This window comes from Myotis brandtii, unplaced genomic scaffold (genome assembly GCF_000412655.1).
Source record: "Myotis brandtii unplaced genomic scaffold, ASM41265v1 scaffold1074, whole genome shotgun sequence".
Lineage (NCBI taxonomy): Eukaryota > Metazoa > Chordata > Mammalia > Chiroptera > Vespertilionidae > Myotis > Myotis brandtii.
In genome coordinates, this window is record NW_005353653.1 from 137,725 (window position 1) to 150,359 (window position 12,635).

The following is a 12,635-nucleotide window of genomic DNA, read 5'->3' on the forward strand; positions in this document are numbered from 1 at the left end:
ACGAAGCCTGGTGCCCTGTTCTCCCTGTCTCCCAAGCACCCCCTCGGGCTATGGCACAGCAACTTCTTCCTTCTCCTCTCCTGAGCATTTAGGAGGTACACAGAGTCCTGAGCCTCACCTGCAGTCAGTTCTCCTTCTCACCCCTTCCAAAGGCCCCAGTCCCCAAGGAGGAGTCCGGAGACCCCTGGCTAAGGGCTCTCTAGGCCCGGTCTTTGCTCTTCCAGGCCCAGGAGGTGGAGTGGGGTGGGGAGGGGGACGTTCTCCCACGCGAGCCGGGCTGTGCCCACAAAGGTGGGTGCTGCACTGTGTTCCTAGTGTGAGCTGCCAGTTGTGATCCAGCCCAGAGGGGCTGTAACAGGCCAGGGGTCTTCCGCTCCCCAGGGCACCGGGCTTCCTGCCCATCAGGGCATCAGCCTTCCCTCCCATGAGGCCTGGCCCTCCCTTGGGCAGTGTGGCTACCATATCTGCCATGAAGGGCCTTCTGTGGCTCACCAGGGATTGTTTCCAAAACATGTCTTTCGCCAGCCCCACGAGAAACACGCGTGCTGACTACACAGAGGGGGAGGTCTCTTTGGCCTATTGAGACACAAGCTGCTCAGCACCAAGTGCACCGGAGGCCATGCCCGTCAGACATGTTATTATGCAGAAGAGGAAGGAAGGTCAGCCTGTGGGGTCTGGCCTGCCCACTGCCTGCCAGGCCTGGGAGCCGCCAGGGCGGGCGCAGCAGCTGGCAGAGCTGCCCTGCCTCTGAGGGCATGGCTGAGGCCCTGTCTGGAGTGGAAGCAGCTGGTGGTGCCCAGTGACCAGGGTGAAATGCAGTGTCAGCAGCAGGGCAGTCTCGCTGGCTGGGTTGGCAGGTGCAGCGCCCACAGACCACTCACTCCCTGGCTGTGTGCAGCTGTGAAGAAGCATTTTGAGGTAATAACATGAAATGGGCCTGATGTCATGCACCAGAGCCCTGTCCCTGGGCCCGGCAGGAGCAGAGCCCTCACAGGCCTCCCCAGGCCCAGGTTCTCCCCGAAGGGACCTACCTCGGGGCTCTTCCTGGAGCCCTTCCCCATAACAGGCTCCTCCCCTGGTCTGCAGCGGTATCTAGGCTGCCTGCTTCTGCCAGATGGGGCAGCGGCCCTGGGCCTTCTCATAGATGATGATAGAGCTAACAAGACCCAGCTGGCTGTTCAGGAGAAAGCAGCCCATAGATCAGTGGTTCTCAACCTTGGCTGCACATTAGAATCACCTGGGAATCTTTTTAAAATCCTGATGTCTGGGCCTCATCCTCCAGAAATTCTGTTTCTTTGTTACTAATGTTGTGGCCCCACCCCATAACAAAGAAACAGAATTTCCGGAGGATGAGGCCCAGAAATCAGGATTTTAAAAAGATTCCCAGGTGATTCTAATGTGCAGCCAAGGTTGAGAACCACTGCCATAGATGCTGAAAGCTGCCTGGCCTGGGACCCCAGCGAGAGGTGCCTGTGAGGGCATCGTGTTCAATGTCACCGTGGCAACCACAGCGACTGCACACCACCCACCTGGAGTCCGGGTCCCGCTCAGTGTGCAGGGAGGGTCGGCCACCCCAGCTCACATGCTGAGCATCAGGCCAGAAAGGATCCTGAGTCAGATCCTGTGCACTCAGTTTACAGATGGGGAAACTGAGGCCCAGGAAGGAGGTGGGACTTACCGAAGGCCACAGAGCTGGTTGGTGGTGGAGCGGGATTGGCCTTGGAGCTAAGGAAGGCCAGTCTGTCCTGTGTGTGTCGGGGACAGTGTGTGAGGCTCCCTCTCTGCCTAGGTGTTCGGGGTCTAACAAAGGAGAGGGCTGTGTAAGGATCGGAAACCAGTGTGCTGAGTTCTCTAGCACAGAGGGCAGTGTGAACAGGGGAGCGGCCAGGAGTCAGGGAAGGCTTCCCAGGGGAGGTGATGTCTGAGCCAAGTTTTGAGCAAGATAGTTCTAGACAGAAATGTAGGGACAACCTACAGTCCCCGCTAACTCCAAATCCTAGATGCTGACGGCACAGCATGCTCACACTGGCTCACTGGGGGCCTCTGCACATGTCTGTTCCTATGGACCCCGTCAGCTGCAGGAGGGTGGGGCCCCCGAGGTTCCCAGTGAACCAGGAAAGGACCCCAAAGCACACGTGGCACATTTCCTCATGCAGAAGGGCTCTGTGGAGCCATCAGCACACGATCCGGCAGCCGGCCCTCATGCTCCATGCTGTCGTTTACACTGGGGTGGTGCGTGGGGTGGGGCTATTGGGTCAGGGATAGACCTCAGAAAGGCTAGCAGTGGTGATGACAGCCAGAGCTCCTGCCCTGCGTCGCCCCCTTCCTGCATCCGTCCACACTCCAGCCCCAGAACACACACACCCCTGCTCCAGGTCCCCTCCCATTGGCTCTCAGCCCCCAGAGGAAGGGTCCAGGAGGTTTGGCCAGAACGAGTGTGACAGCTCTCGCCCTTTCTGGTCTTGTATGGTGGGGGTTTTCTCAACTCAGTCCAATCCATTTTAAAACAAGTATCTTGAAAAAGCCCACTTTTCTGTCCTAAAATGAAATTCAGAGGTACTATAACCTTTCTGCACACATGACTTAAAAACACACAATGTCCTAAATGTAACATCTAGGATAAATTAAAATAAAATCTACACTAATAAAAAGGTAATATGCTAATTAGACCAGGTTGGCCTGACATCTTCTGGATGTCTGACTTCCTTCCGGACAAAGCCATGGTGGTGGGGGCTGAGGCAGAGGCAGTTCAGGGCAATCAGGCCAGCAGGGGAGGGCAGTTGGGGGCAAGATCAGGCCAGCAGGGGAGGGCAGTTAGGGGCGATCAGGCAGGCAGGCAGGTGAGTGGTTAGGAGCCAGCCGTCCCAGATTGTGAGAGGGATGTCCGACTGCCGGTTTAGGCCTGATCCTGAGGGCCTAATCTGGCAGTCAGACATCCCCGAGGGGTCCCGGTTTGGAGAAGGTGAGCAGGGAGCCAGCATTTCCAGCAGTCAGACATTCCCCAAGGGGTCCCAGATTGGAGAGGGTGCAGGCCGGGCTGAGGGACACCACCCCATGCACGAATTTTGTGCACCAGGCCTCTAATAGCATAATAAAATATATTTTAATCCATAAATGGCTGGGCATTACTATATGTGCAGGTAAAAATGTCCCCCAAGTTTCCAGAAGGCCTCCTAGGTTCCTGTGAAGAAGCATGGGTTTGGAGTTAGAGAAATGTGGGTCCCAATCTGCCTGTGCTTGGGCTGGCTGTGGCCTCGGCAAAGGCGCTGGCCTGTTTGAACCCAGGGCTTTCATCTGTAAGTTGCGCGTGACTGCGGCTGCCTCAGGCTGGCTGAGGCATGAACGAGCTGCTGTTCACTAGAGCTCTGTGCCAGGCGGCCTTTCCCCTCCTGCTGCCTTTGTTCTGGACACCCACCTCCTGGTAATGTTCGCAACAGCCTCATGCCTCCCCTCTGTTCTGCACTTCACCTTGGAGAGCAGTTTGCCTCCATCACAGCATGTGGTCTGCGCTCCCCCTTCTCTGCAGATCCCTGTGCTGCCAGCTCAGCAGCCTTCCCTGCTTTTCACCTGCCTGCACCCTTTGCCAGACCTCATGCTGCTCTGAGGAGCCCGAGGCTGGCTCAGCTCCAGTGTCCTGGGTCAGGAGGACACAGCTCTCAGGAGCCCAATCCTCAGCCTATACAGTTCTGGATGTTGTCAACGTGTGGTCGTAGTCAGGGCAAGGGGGCTGTCGGTGCCCATCTGCCCAGCGAGGCTGGCCCCAGGCCAGGCTCTAATACATAGCCCATCACCTTTGCTGCCATGCAAAACGGGGAGAACCCTACCTTGCTCTGCAAAGACTTCCTATTGCATCTGCTGCCTCATGGGCAACTGCCAGCACCCGCTGTATCTCACGCATTATATTCCTCATTGCTACCCAATGCCAGCAGACACTGTGGCCGTGGCCTGGGACCACAGGGGGTGAGGCACTGCCCTCTGCCCCATCCTCTCCTGTAGACTCGAAGTCAAACCACCTCCTCCAGGAGCTGCCCTGGAGCCCTGGGGACTCCTGGCCACTGCTCCCCACTGTGGCCTTCACAGCCCCCTCAAGGGCGGTGTCTATGCCAGGGCTTCCACCTTGGTTCATAAATTCATTCACTGAACAAAGATGTGTTTGGTGCCTGCTGTGGACAAGGCCCTGTTCTGGGCCCTGGAGTGTGAACTAAAGTGTGAACTAAAACAAACCAGAATCCTTGCCTTATGAAGAATATGAACAATAATCTCTGTGTGTGTGTGTGTGTGTGTGTGTGTGTGTGGCCAGGGATGAGTAGTAAGGAGAAAAATGAAGCAGGGAAAGGAGTAGGAAAGGTCAAAGGAAAGAGGTGGCTGGGGAATGCCTCACGGGCCTGCGGGTTCAGGACACAGCAATGGCTTTGCAGCTGGTCCACTCTGAGCGAAGATGGAGAAGTAGAAGTGAGGTCTGAGTGTGGGTGTAAGAGTTAAGCCTCTGGGTTCTTACCCGTTTCAGAGGTTGTTAGTCACCCAGGGGGATTGAGGGGCTGGCAACAGCTGTGGCCGCTGAGGAAGCCCAAAGTGGTGATATTCTGGGTAGACTTTGAAGGTAAAGCCAAGAGAAATTCCTGGTGGTTTAGACCTGAGGTTTGAGAGTCAAGCGTGACTGCAAGGGTTTGGCTTGCAAGGTTGGGGCTGGCACTCGCTGTGACAGGCAAGGAGACGGGGCTAGTGCAGCCCTGCACATTTGCTCGGGGATGTCAGGAGCAATGGGAAGTGGGAAGTAAGTCTGGAGTTCAAGCGACTGGGTTCTACTGGAGATGGAGGCTGGAGGTCATCAGCATGTGGGTCACATGTGAAGCAGGAGGCTGGGCTGGGGTAGATAAAGAAAGAGGACCACAGTCAAAGCTCTGGGCTCCCCAAGACGAAGAGACCAGGCTGCGGGACCCTCTGGAAGCTGAGGAAAGAGTGGTCTGTGTTGACAGGCCCTGGGCGGTCAGTGAGGTGGGGATGGAGAGCAGACTCACTCCAGAGGGTACTTTTGTTTCACGTTGCTTTTCAGTGCTCCACATCTTCCCCACCAGCCAGGTCGGGGAAGAGAGGCCGAGCCCATGGCGGGACGCTCCTGTCCACGTGAGCTGGGTGCAGTGCATCCAGAGGGAAGGAGAAAGAGCCCTGCATGGTTTAAAGGCCATTAGCTCATCCTGTCTGCACAGGAAGCACTGGGAGGGACCATGTGCAGAGTTATTCCATTTTAAAGCAAAGAAAACGAGGCCAGAAGAGGATGCACAGCGAGCTCTAGGACGTGGCTGTTCATTAGATGCCAGTTTTCAGGACCCCCTTCCCTAAGCCAAGCCACGCTAACTACTTGTACCGCGGTCAGTTACAACTGCAGCCACAGGCAGGCCACTGGGCTTCCTGGGCCTCAGGTTCCCCTGCAGCCAGGCCCTAACAGTTGTAGTCAGACAGGAATCAAATGGGTCAGCAGTTCCCCCAGAGGCTGGGACAGTATTAGCTGGCGACACTGCATTTCAGCCAGAGGCCACGTGGCCTGTTTTCATTTTTGCCTCGTCATCATTTGCAGTTCAGCAAATATTTATTGAGTAGTTACTCCACACTCAGGTCTGTTTTCAGTGTGGTAGGGGATTCGACAGATAAGGTGAACTCAGACTCTTGTTTCCAAAGTCAGAAGCTTGAGAGTTAGATGTCAGAAAAATGCAGACATCTGAATCTGGCTCTTTTGTGTGTTGGTTCTGATTTATCTTCACCAGCTTTTCTAAGATATGCTTCACATACCATACAGTTCACCTACTTAGAGTATGTCATTCAGTGGATTTTAGCACATTCAGAGCTATCTAACTATCACCATCATCACTTTAAAAACATTTTCATCACCTCAAAAAGCTCATCCTTGACTTTTAGCTATAGCTCCTCAACCCCCTCCTCCCCTCTGGCCTCTGAGAACCAGTGACCTGCTTTCTGTGTCTGTGGACTTACGCATTCTGGATGGTTTCCTCGACTGGCATCTTGCCATGTGTGGTCTGCTGGGCCTGCTTCTCTTATGTGGAGCACCGTTCTCAAGGCTAATGATTGTAGCAGCACCAGCGCTCCCTTTTCATGGCCGAGTAATACTCCACAGTATGGATGTGCCACGTCTTATTTATCCATTCATCAGTTCATGGAGAATCGAGGTTTTCTTCACTTTTCAGCGGTGTGGACACTGGGGCTCGGAATGTCAGTGCACGCACTTTGTGTGGACGCGTGCTTTATTTCCCTTGGCTGTATTCCTAGGAGTGAGGCTTCTGGGGCACATGGTGAGTCTGTGTTTACCTTTCTGAGGAATTGCCAGGCTGTTTTTTCAAAGGGACCATTTTACATTCCCACCAGGAGTATATTTCTTCACAGCCTATCTCCTGTGGTTTTGATTTGCGTTTCCCTAATGGCTGCTGATGTTGAGTACAATGTTTCGAAGTCCCTGAGCCCCCTGGTGGCTCTCCTTTCTACGCGGACAGAAGCGGCAGGGCCTCGTCCCCCCTCCAGCCCTGTCCTCCCACAGGGCACTTGGCACAGAAGCTTCTGCTGCTGCGTGGGGCCCAGGTCAGCTTATCATCTTTAACCCCCGAGATGACTGGGTGGTAAACCATTCTGCCACTGTTTTAGGTGAGGAAAGTATTCATGTGCCGATTGGCCATTTGTATAGTTTCTTCGGAAAAATATCTATTCAGATCTTTGGCCCATTTTTAACTGGGCTATTTGTCTTTCCATTAAGTTGTAAGAGTTATTTATGTGTTTTAGAAACAAGTCCCTCATGTATATGATGTGCAAATATTTGTTCCTATTATGTGGGTTGTCTTCTCTCTTGATGGTGTTCTTTTGGAACAAGATGTCTGCATTTCAGAAGCTGTCAGTGCTGATTACACGGAAATCGCATTAATCTGGGCTGAGGTCAGTGGGAATTGGTCAGGGCAAAGGCTCACAGTCTTTTCATTTGAAGCAGTTACTGGGCGCTTTGCCCTGGAGATGAAGGAGCACATAGGGGAGAGCCTACCTTTGCAGTGAGGAAACCCAAAAGGATTAGTCAGCCAACGAGCTGAGCCGATGGCCAGAGCCCAGGGAAGAGGAGCTAACTCTGCTGTTTAAAACGGGCTCACTGTCCAGCTGGTGTGACTCAGTGGCTGAGTGTCGACCCAGGAACCAGGAGGTCACAGTTCGATTCCCAGTCAGGGCACATGCCCGGGTTGCGGGCTCGATCCCCAGTGTGGGGAGTGCAGGATGCAGCCGATCACTGATTCTCTCTCACCGGTGATGTTTCTATCTCTCTCTCCCTCTCCCTTCCTCTCTGAAATCAATAAAAATATATTTAAAAAATAAGCAGGGTTTACTAAGCAAATGAGCAGTGAAAACTCTTTGGGGAAGTACAATGCTTCGAAGGCCCTGAGCCCCCTGGTGACTCTCCTTTCTACGCGGACAGAAGCGGCAGGGCCTCGTCCCCCCTCCAGCCCTGTCCTCCCACAGGGCACTTGGCACAGAAGCTTCTGCTGCTGCGTGGGGCCCAGGTCAGCTTATCATCTTTAACCCCCGAGATGACTGGGTGGTAAACCATTCTGCCACTGTTTTAGGTGAGGAAAGTGTTCCTTGGGGAGGTTGAGTGGCTTGTCCAAGTGACAATCCTTAATTGCTTGGATTGGAATTAGGACTGAGGTGTTTCTCCTCCAGCATCACAGACCCTGTTCCAGGTACTGGATGGCAGGCCTGACCTGATGCACCAAGTGCAAACTCAGTGTTTGCCGTGAGCCAGGTGGTAAAGCACTTGTCACCGGGACCACCCAGAACAGGCCTGGCATTGCTCCTGTGCGTTGGGTTCTCCAGGCCACACCAGCCGGACGAATACTAGTTGAAAGTGTAATTTCAAACACTCGTATGCCGACTCTGTATGCTATACCCCATCCTCCCGCAAAATGGCGGGACCACCGGCCCCACCTGCTCTCAGGCCCTCTGTGGGTCCCATGGTTCCTGACCTCTCTGACTCCTGACCCCCAAGTCCTCTGTGGATAAAATAGTGCCCAGGCCTCCTGTGCCACCTCCACTGCACAGGGAAGGCAGTAGGCTGCTTGTATGCCCAGTGTCCTAAGGAAACCGCTCTCCCTTTTGCTTGGTCTGTAGCACACACTCTCCAGGATTTGTCTCAAAAGGCTGTGTGAGGCGTCATGCTACCTTGAAATAATTTCTCTTCCTGCAATTCTTAAATTATTAAACTATGTTTACCATCACTCCATTTTCTCTCAGAGCTAATTTCCTCTCCTGGGCCTCCTTAGGCCCTCATGCAAATGGACCCCAATAGTCGCATCCCGTGTGCCTCTCAGACTTCCCATTGGACTGCAGTGGGCACCCGGCTCAGATTCTGACTTTGAGATTCCCAGATATTCTTATTATTGAAGAAGCAGGAGGAAAGCTTCGTGGAGCATCCAGGCCCATCGAACCCGCGGCTGGGGCCAGGCAGGGTTGCCCCAGCAGCTTCTCTGCCGGCCATGCAGCCTGAACCACTCAGCCCCTTGTCCACTCTGCTTCCCATGGCACCGGCGCCTGCAGCCCCGCTGTGCTCAGCTGGTTTCCTGCCTGATGACACCCTTTCGTGGAGCTGATGTTTCCGCTCTGGGAGGAGGGGCAGGATTCTGTCCTGAGGGAACCCAGTGAGCTCACGCATCATGTCAATGGCCCACGAGTGTCTCGAGTGTCTCGGCTCTGGGTGGCACAGCCACAGCGTCAGGAAGGCATGCCCCTGGCCATCAGACCCCAGGCCTGCAGAGAGACTAACAGCTGTGTTAAGGGCAGCCTGTGGGAGGCAGGATGGAGGCAGGATGGAGGCAGGCAGAGAGGGTTTGTCTGCCGCCACCACGCCTGCCTGGCGGCTTTCTGGAAGGTGCTGAGCCTATTGGAAGGATAATGAGCTTCTTGCCAACCCCCAGGTTTCCTTCGCTCTGGTGTGTCTTTGGGCCAGGCCTCTCCTTCAGGCCTCGGTTCTTCTCTGTGAAATACGGATAGCAGTTCTCCGGGTCTCACCGGGGCTCGGAAGACAAAACCACTTACAGGTGGAAAATACCAAGGGTGGCGCATGGCCCAGAGAGGCCTCGGGAATTAGTGGCTGGTCCCTCTTTCTCAGAGGAGGCCCACCTCTGCAGCTGTAACACAGAGAAGAGCTCCCAGACTCGGGGAAGCACCAAGACCCAATCTCTTGGCTCTCTCCCTTTTAGTTTATTCTTTTGGTTCCAACATGAGACGGTCACTAGAAAGGAGAGCTGCATCACACCTGGTTTCCCTCCTGGGCACGGAGCCCTCTGCCTTCACCCGTGGGCTGGCACCGAGCCTCGCCTGTTTGAAGGGGGAACATGGATTCCACGGGAGTCCTTGCCTCTGGATTTGGAGGTGGTTCCTCCACTCCCACCCACACTGGCTGTGCCCAGAAAGCGTGGAGGAAACCCGAGGTCTGGAGCCCTCCTCCGGAGCGCTCCCTGGGCAGCACCTTCATAACAGCCTTGCAGATGCTCACAGTTTATGACATTGACAGTGTGGGGACGGACATCTTAGCCAAGAGGGGACCACGTGTCCCCTGTGGTGCCCCCCTCGCCAGAGGAATTGTCTCCAGAGCCATCAGTCTGATCTTCTGGGGTGAGTTCGGATCCCAGCCTCCAAGTAACGACTGAGCTGAGATGCCAGCTGGGCCTGCTCTGACCTCCAGGGGACCCCTCTGGGTCCATCTGCCCAGGCATCCTTTAGGGTCGGTCAGCACGGTCTGTGTCCCTCAGACAGCGGGTGCGAGACCCCCCTCAGGCCACCCCCACTTTTGACTTTCTGCCTCACTTTCCTCCTCCCGAGGACCCCGGGCCCTGTGCCTCGCATCTGTTCTCCGGGAGCGCTTTCGCGAGCTGCCTATTTTATGCTGGAGATGACTGAGGAACTCTTAATGCTTTGCCTTTGCCTTTGTCTTTTCCCAAAGTCTCTAAACCAGCCTTCCACATGCTTTAAGAAACACACAAGACCCATAGAATCCAGTAAGATATTACTTGACTTAGAAAAAATGGTGCCATTGTCAACTAAGTTTGGGAAATGCTGCATGTTATAGTTCCCTCTTAGCCACACGGAATGAGGACCCCAGCATGGCCCAGCACCGTGACAGGTCTCAGAAGTTCAGTAGTAAAAACCACTTAGCTTTGTTTGGGGGGAAATTAATTAGACATCGACCTGGAATGTTGACTAATGCTTGAGTCTACATCGGATGTATGGTCCATAGAGGACACGGGAGTGAAACGCTGCAGAAGAAAATGGGGTCTACAATAGGTGTAGGTAAGTGATGACGTCTTGGGGTCTCACCCAGTATTATCTTACGGGACACTGGTGTTCCACAAAACAAGCTGGGAAATGCTGTGGGTTTTTCCAACTTAGTTAGCACCCAATTGCCAAGCATTGCTGTAGGCACATAGCATACAGTGGAGGACACAAACATGGCCTTGACCTGATGGAGCAGGAAGACAGTGAGGAAGGCAGGGATAACACAGCACTAGTGATGCCAGGTGTGTCACAAAAGGGCAAGTCCCCGGCCCTCTGGAAAGGGATAGTGTCCAGCACAGGGACACTATGACCTTCCTAGGACATTACTTCTCACTATGAAGCTTGAAAGATGAGTAGAACCAGCTGGGCAAGGAATGGGGAGAGGAGAACTTTTGGGTCAAGTGGTCAGATTCAAGAGGTCCTTTGGGCTGCAAGTAACAAAACTAAACCCAAAGCAGCTTAATCAATAAGAAAACTAATTGGCGCCTGGCCAGTGTGGCTCAGTGGTTGAGCATCAGGAGGTCTCGATTCAATTCCCTGTCAGGGCACATGCCTGGGTGCTGGCTCTATCCTCAGTAGGGGACATGCAGGAGGCAGCCAATCAATGATTCTCTCTCATCATCCATGCTTCTATCTCCCTCTCTCTTCCTCCCTGAAATCAATAAAAACATATTTTTTTAAGAAGAGGAAACGAATTGGTGTTTACGGTGGACGTCTTCAGGTGTGTGGCATCAGGGCTGATTGGTTTTGGTGTCTTGCCAATGGCTGCAGGACCCAGGTTCGCCCACCTCATCACTCCTCTACCCATGCATCACTCCTCTACCCAAGCGTCACTATCCTGAGAGTGGTTCCCTCTCAGTCATAGGCTTTCAGTACCACATTTTTTTCAAGTGTAGCAGTGATGTGAGAACCAGACAGAGTCCTCCCTGTGCAAGTCTTCTTGGGCCTATTTGCAGCTCCTAACCACCTTGGGCGATTATTGTCACTTGGGGCCACAGGCTCTGCTTAGCTTAGTCTGGGTTCTTATAAGGAGAACACGGGGAGGAAATGGGGTTACTATGGTTGATGGAGAGTAGGAGTTGCCAGACATTTTCAGTGAAGGGACACGTAGTGGATATTTTAGGCTTTGTGGTCCACACAGTCCTTGTTGCACAAAAGCAGCCACAGGTGAGACATAAGCACATGGGCATGGCCATGTTTCAATAACACTTTATTTATGGCTATTAATAATTTCATATAATTTTCAAGTGTAACAAAATGTTATTTTAATTTTCCCCCCAATTTTTAAAAAATGTCAAAACCAAGCTTAGCTATGAACTCTACAACCACACACGTAAGCTGACCCCTGACCAGAGTAATCAGAACTCAGTGCTGGAGCAGGGTTGAGGTGCTAAGTCCTGCTGCTGTCACACAGTGCAGGTGTGGGGTGGCTGGGAGTCAGCCTCAGTGTCCGCTGTGCCTGCCTGGCGCTTGGAGAGGCTGCGGAAGTGCAGTGGCTGGACTGTGGACAGGGAGCATCACAATGTCTGTGTGACACTTCATGGTGCATAAAGCCTCCACCCACAGCTCCTGGGCCGCTCTCCCCTACTCCCTGCCTGGGAACCAGCACGACACCGTCCCAGCTTAATCGTGTCCCACCTAAAGAATTCATCCTGGGAAACTGTGGCTGAATAATCTCCCCTCACTTCCAGGCACATCAAACCCATGCATTTATCAGGGGCTTCCTAAGGGCTGGGCTCCCGCTTTGTGTCTGGGCCCAAGGAGTGTCTGCAGTCAGTCAGTAGTCATGGAAACACTCACCAGGGTGACAGCCCCCCACGCAATAGTGGAGGCGTGACTATCAAAACAAACACAGACCCTGCTGGGCAGTTTAGTTGGTTGGAGTGTCATCCTGATACATCAAGGTTGTGGGTTCAATCCCCAGTCAGGGCACATACAAGAATCAACCAATGAATGCATAAATACATGGAATGACAAGTTGATGTTCTCCTCCTTCTCCTCTTCCCCTTCCCCTTCCCTTTCCTCCTCCTTCTCCTCCTCCTCCTCCTCCTCCTCCTTCTCCTCCCTCTCTCTCTCTCCCTCCCCTCCCCTTCTTTCTTTCTCTCTAAAATTAATAAAAATAAACAACAGCTCTTTCCAGGTTCAGTGGCAGAGCCACCTGGTGACAGTGCAGGGTATATGACCTCAACTGCCGCAGGTGAAAGGTAGTGTGACCAACCCTCAGCAAACGTGGGACATCAACCAAAGCAGCTCTGGCTCTGGCCATCTTTTCTGAAAATGTGCTCTTTCTTTTATTGGCAGATTCTCTCCCAGTCCCA

General features: G+C 53.5%; 1 protein-coding gene across 6 annotated transcripts in view; it reads left to right on the forward strand.

Annotated features, from left to right (window-relative positions):
• The window catches only part of GRIK4 (glutamate receptor, ionotropic, kainate 4), a 271,548-nt gene that overhangs the window by 102,556 nt on the left and 156,357 nt on the right, over positions 1-12,635 (forward strand). The gene's annotated exons all lie outside the window — the stretch shown is intronic.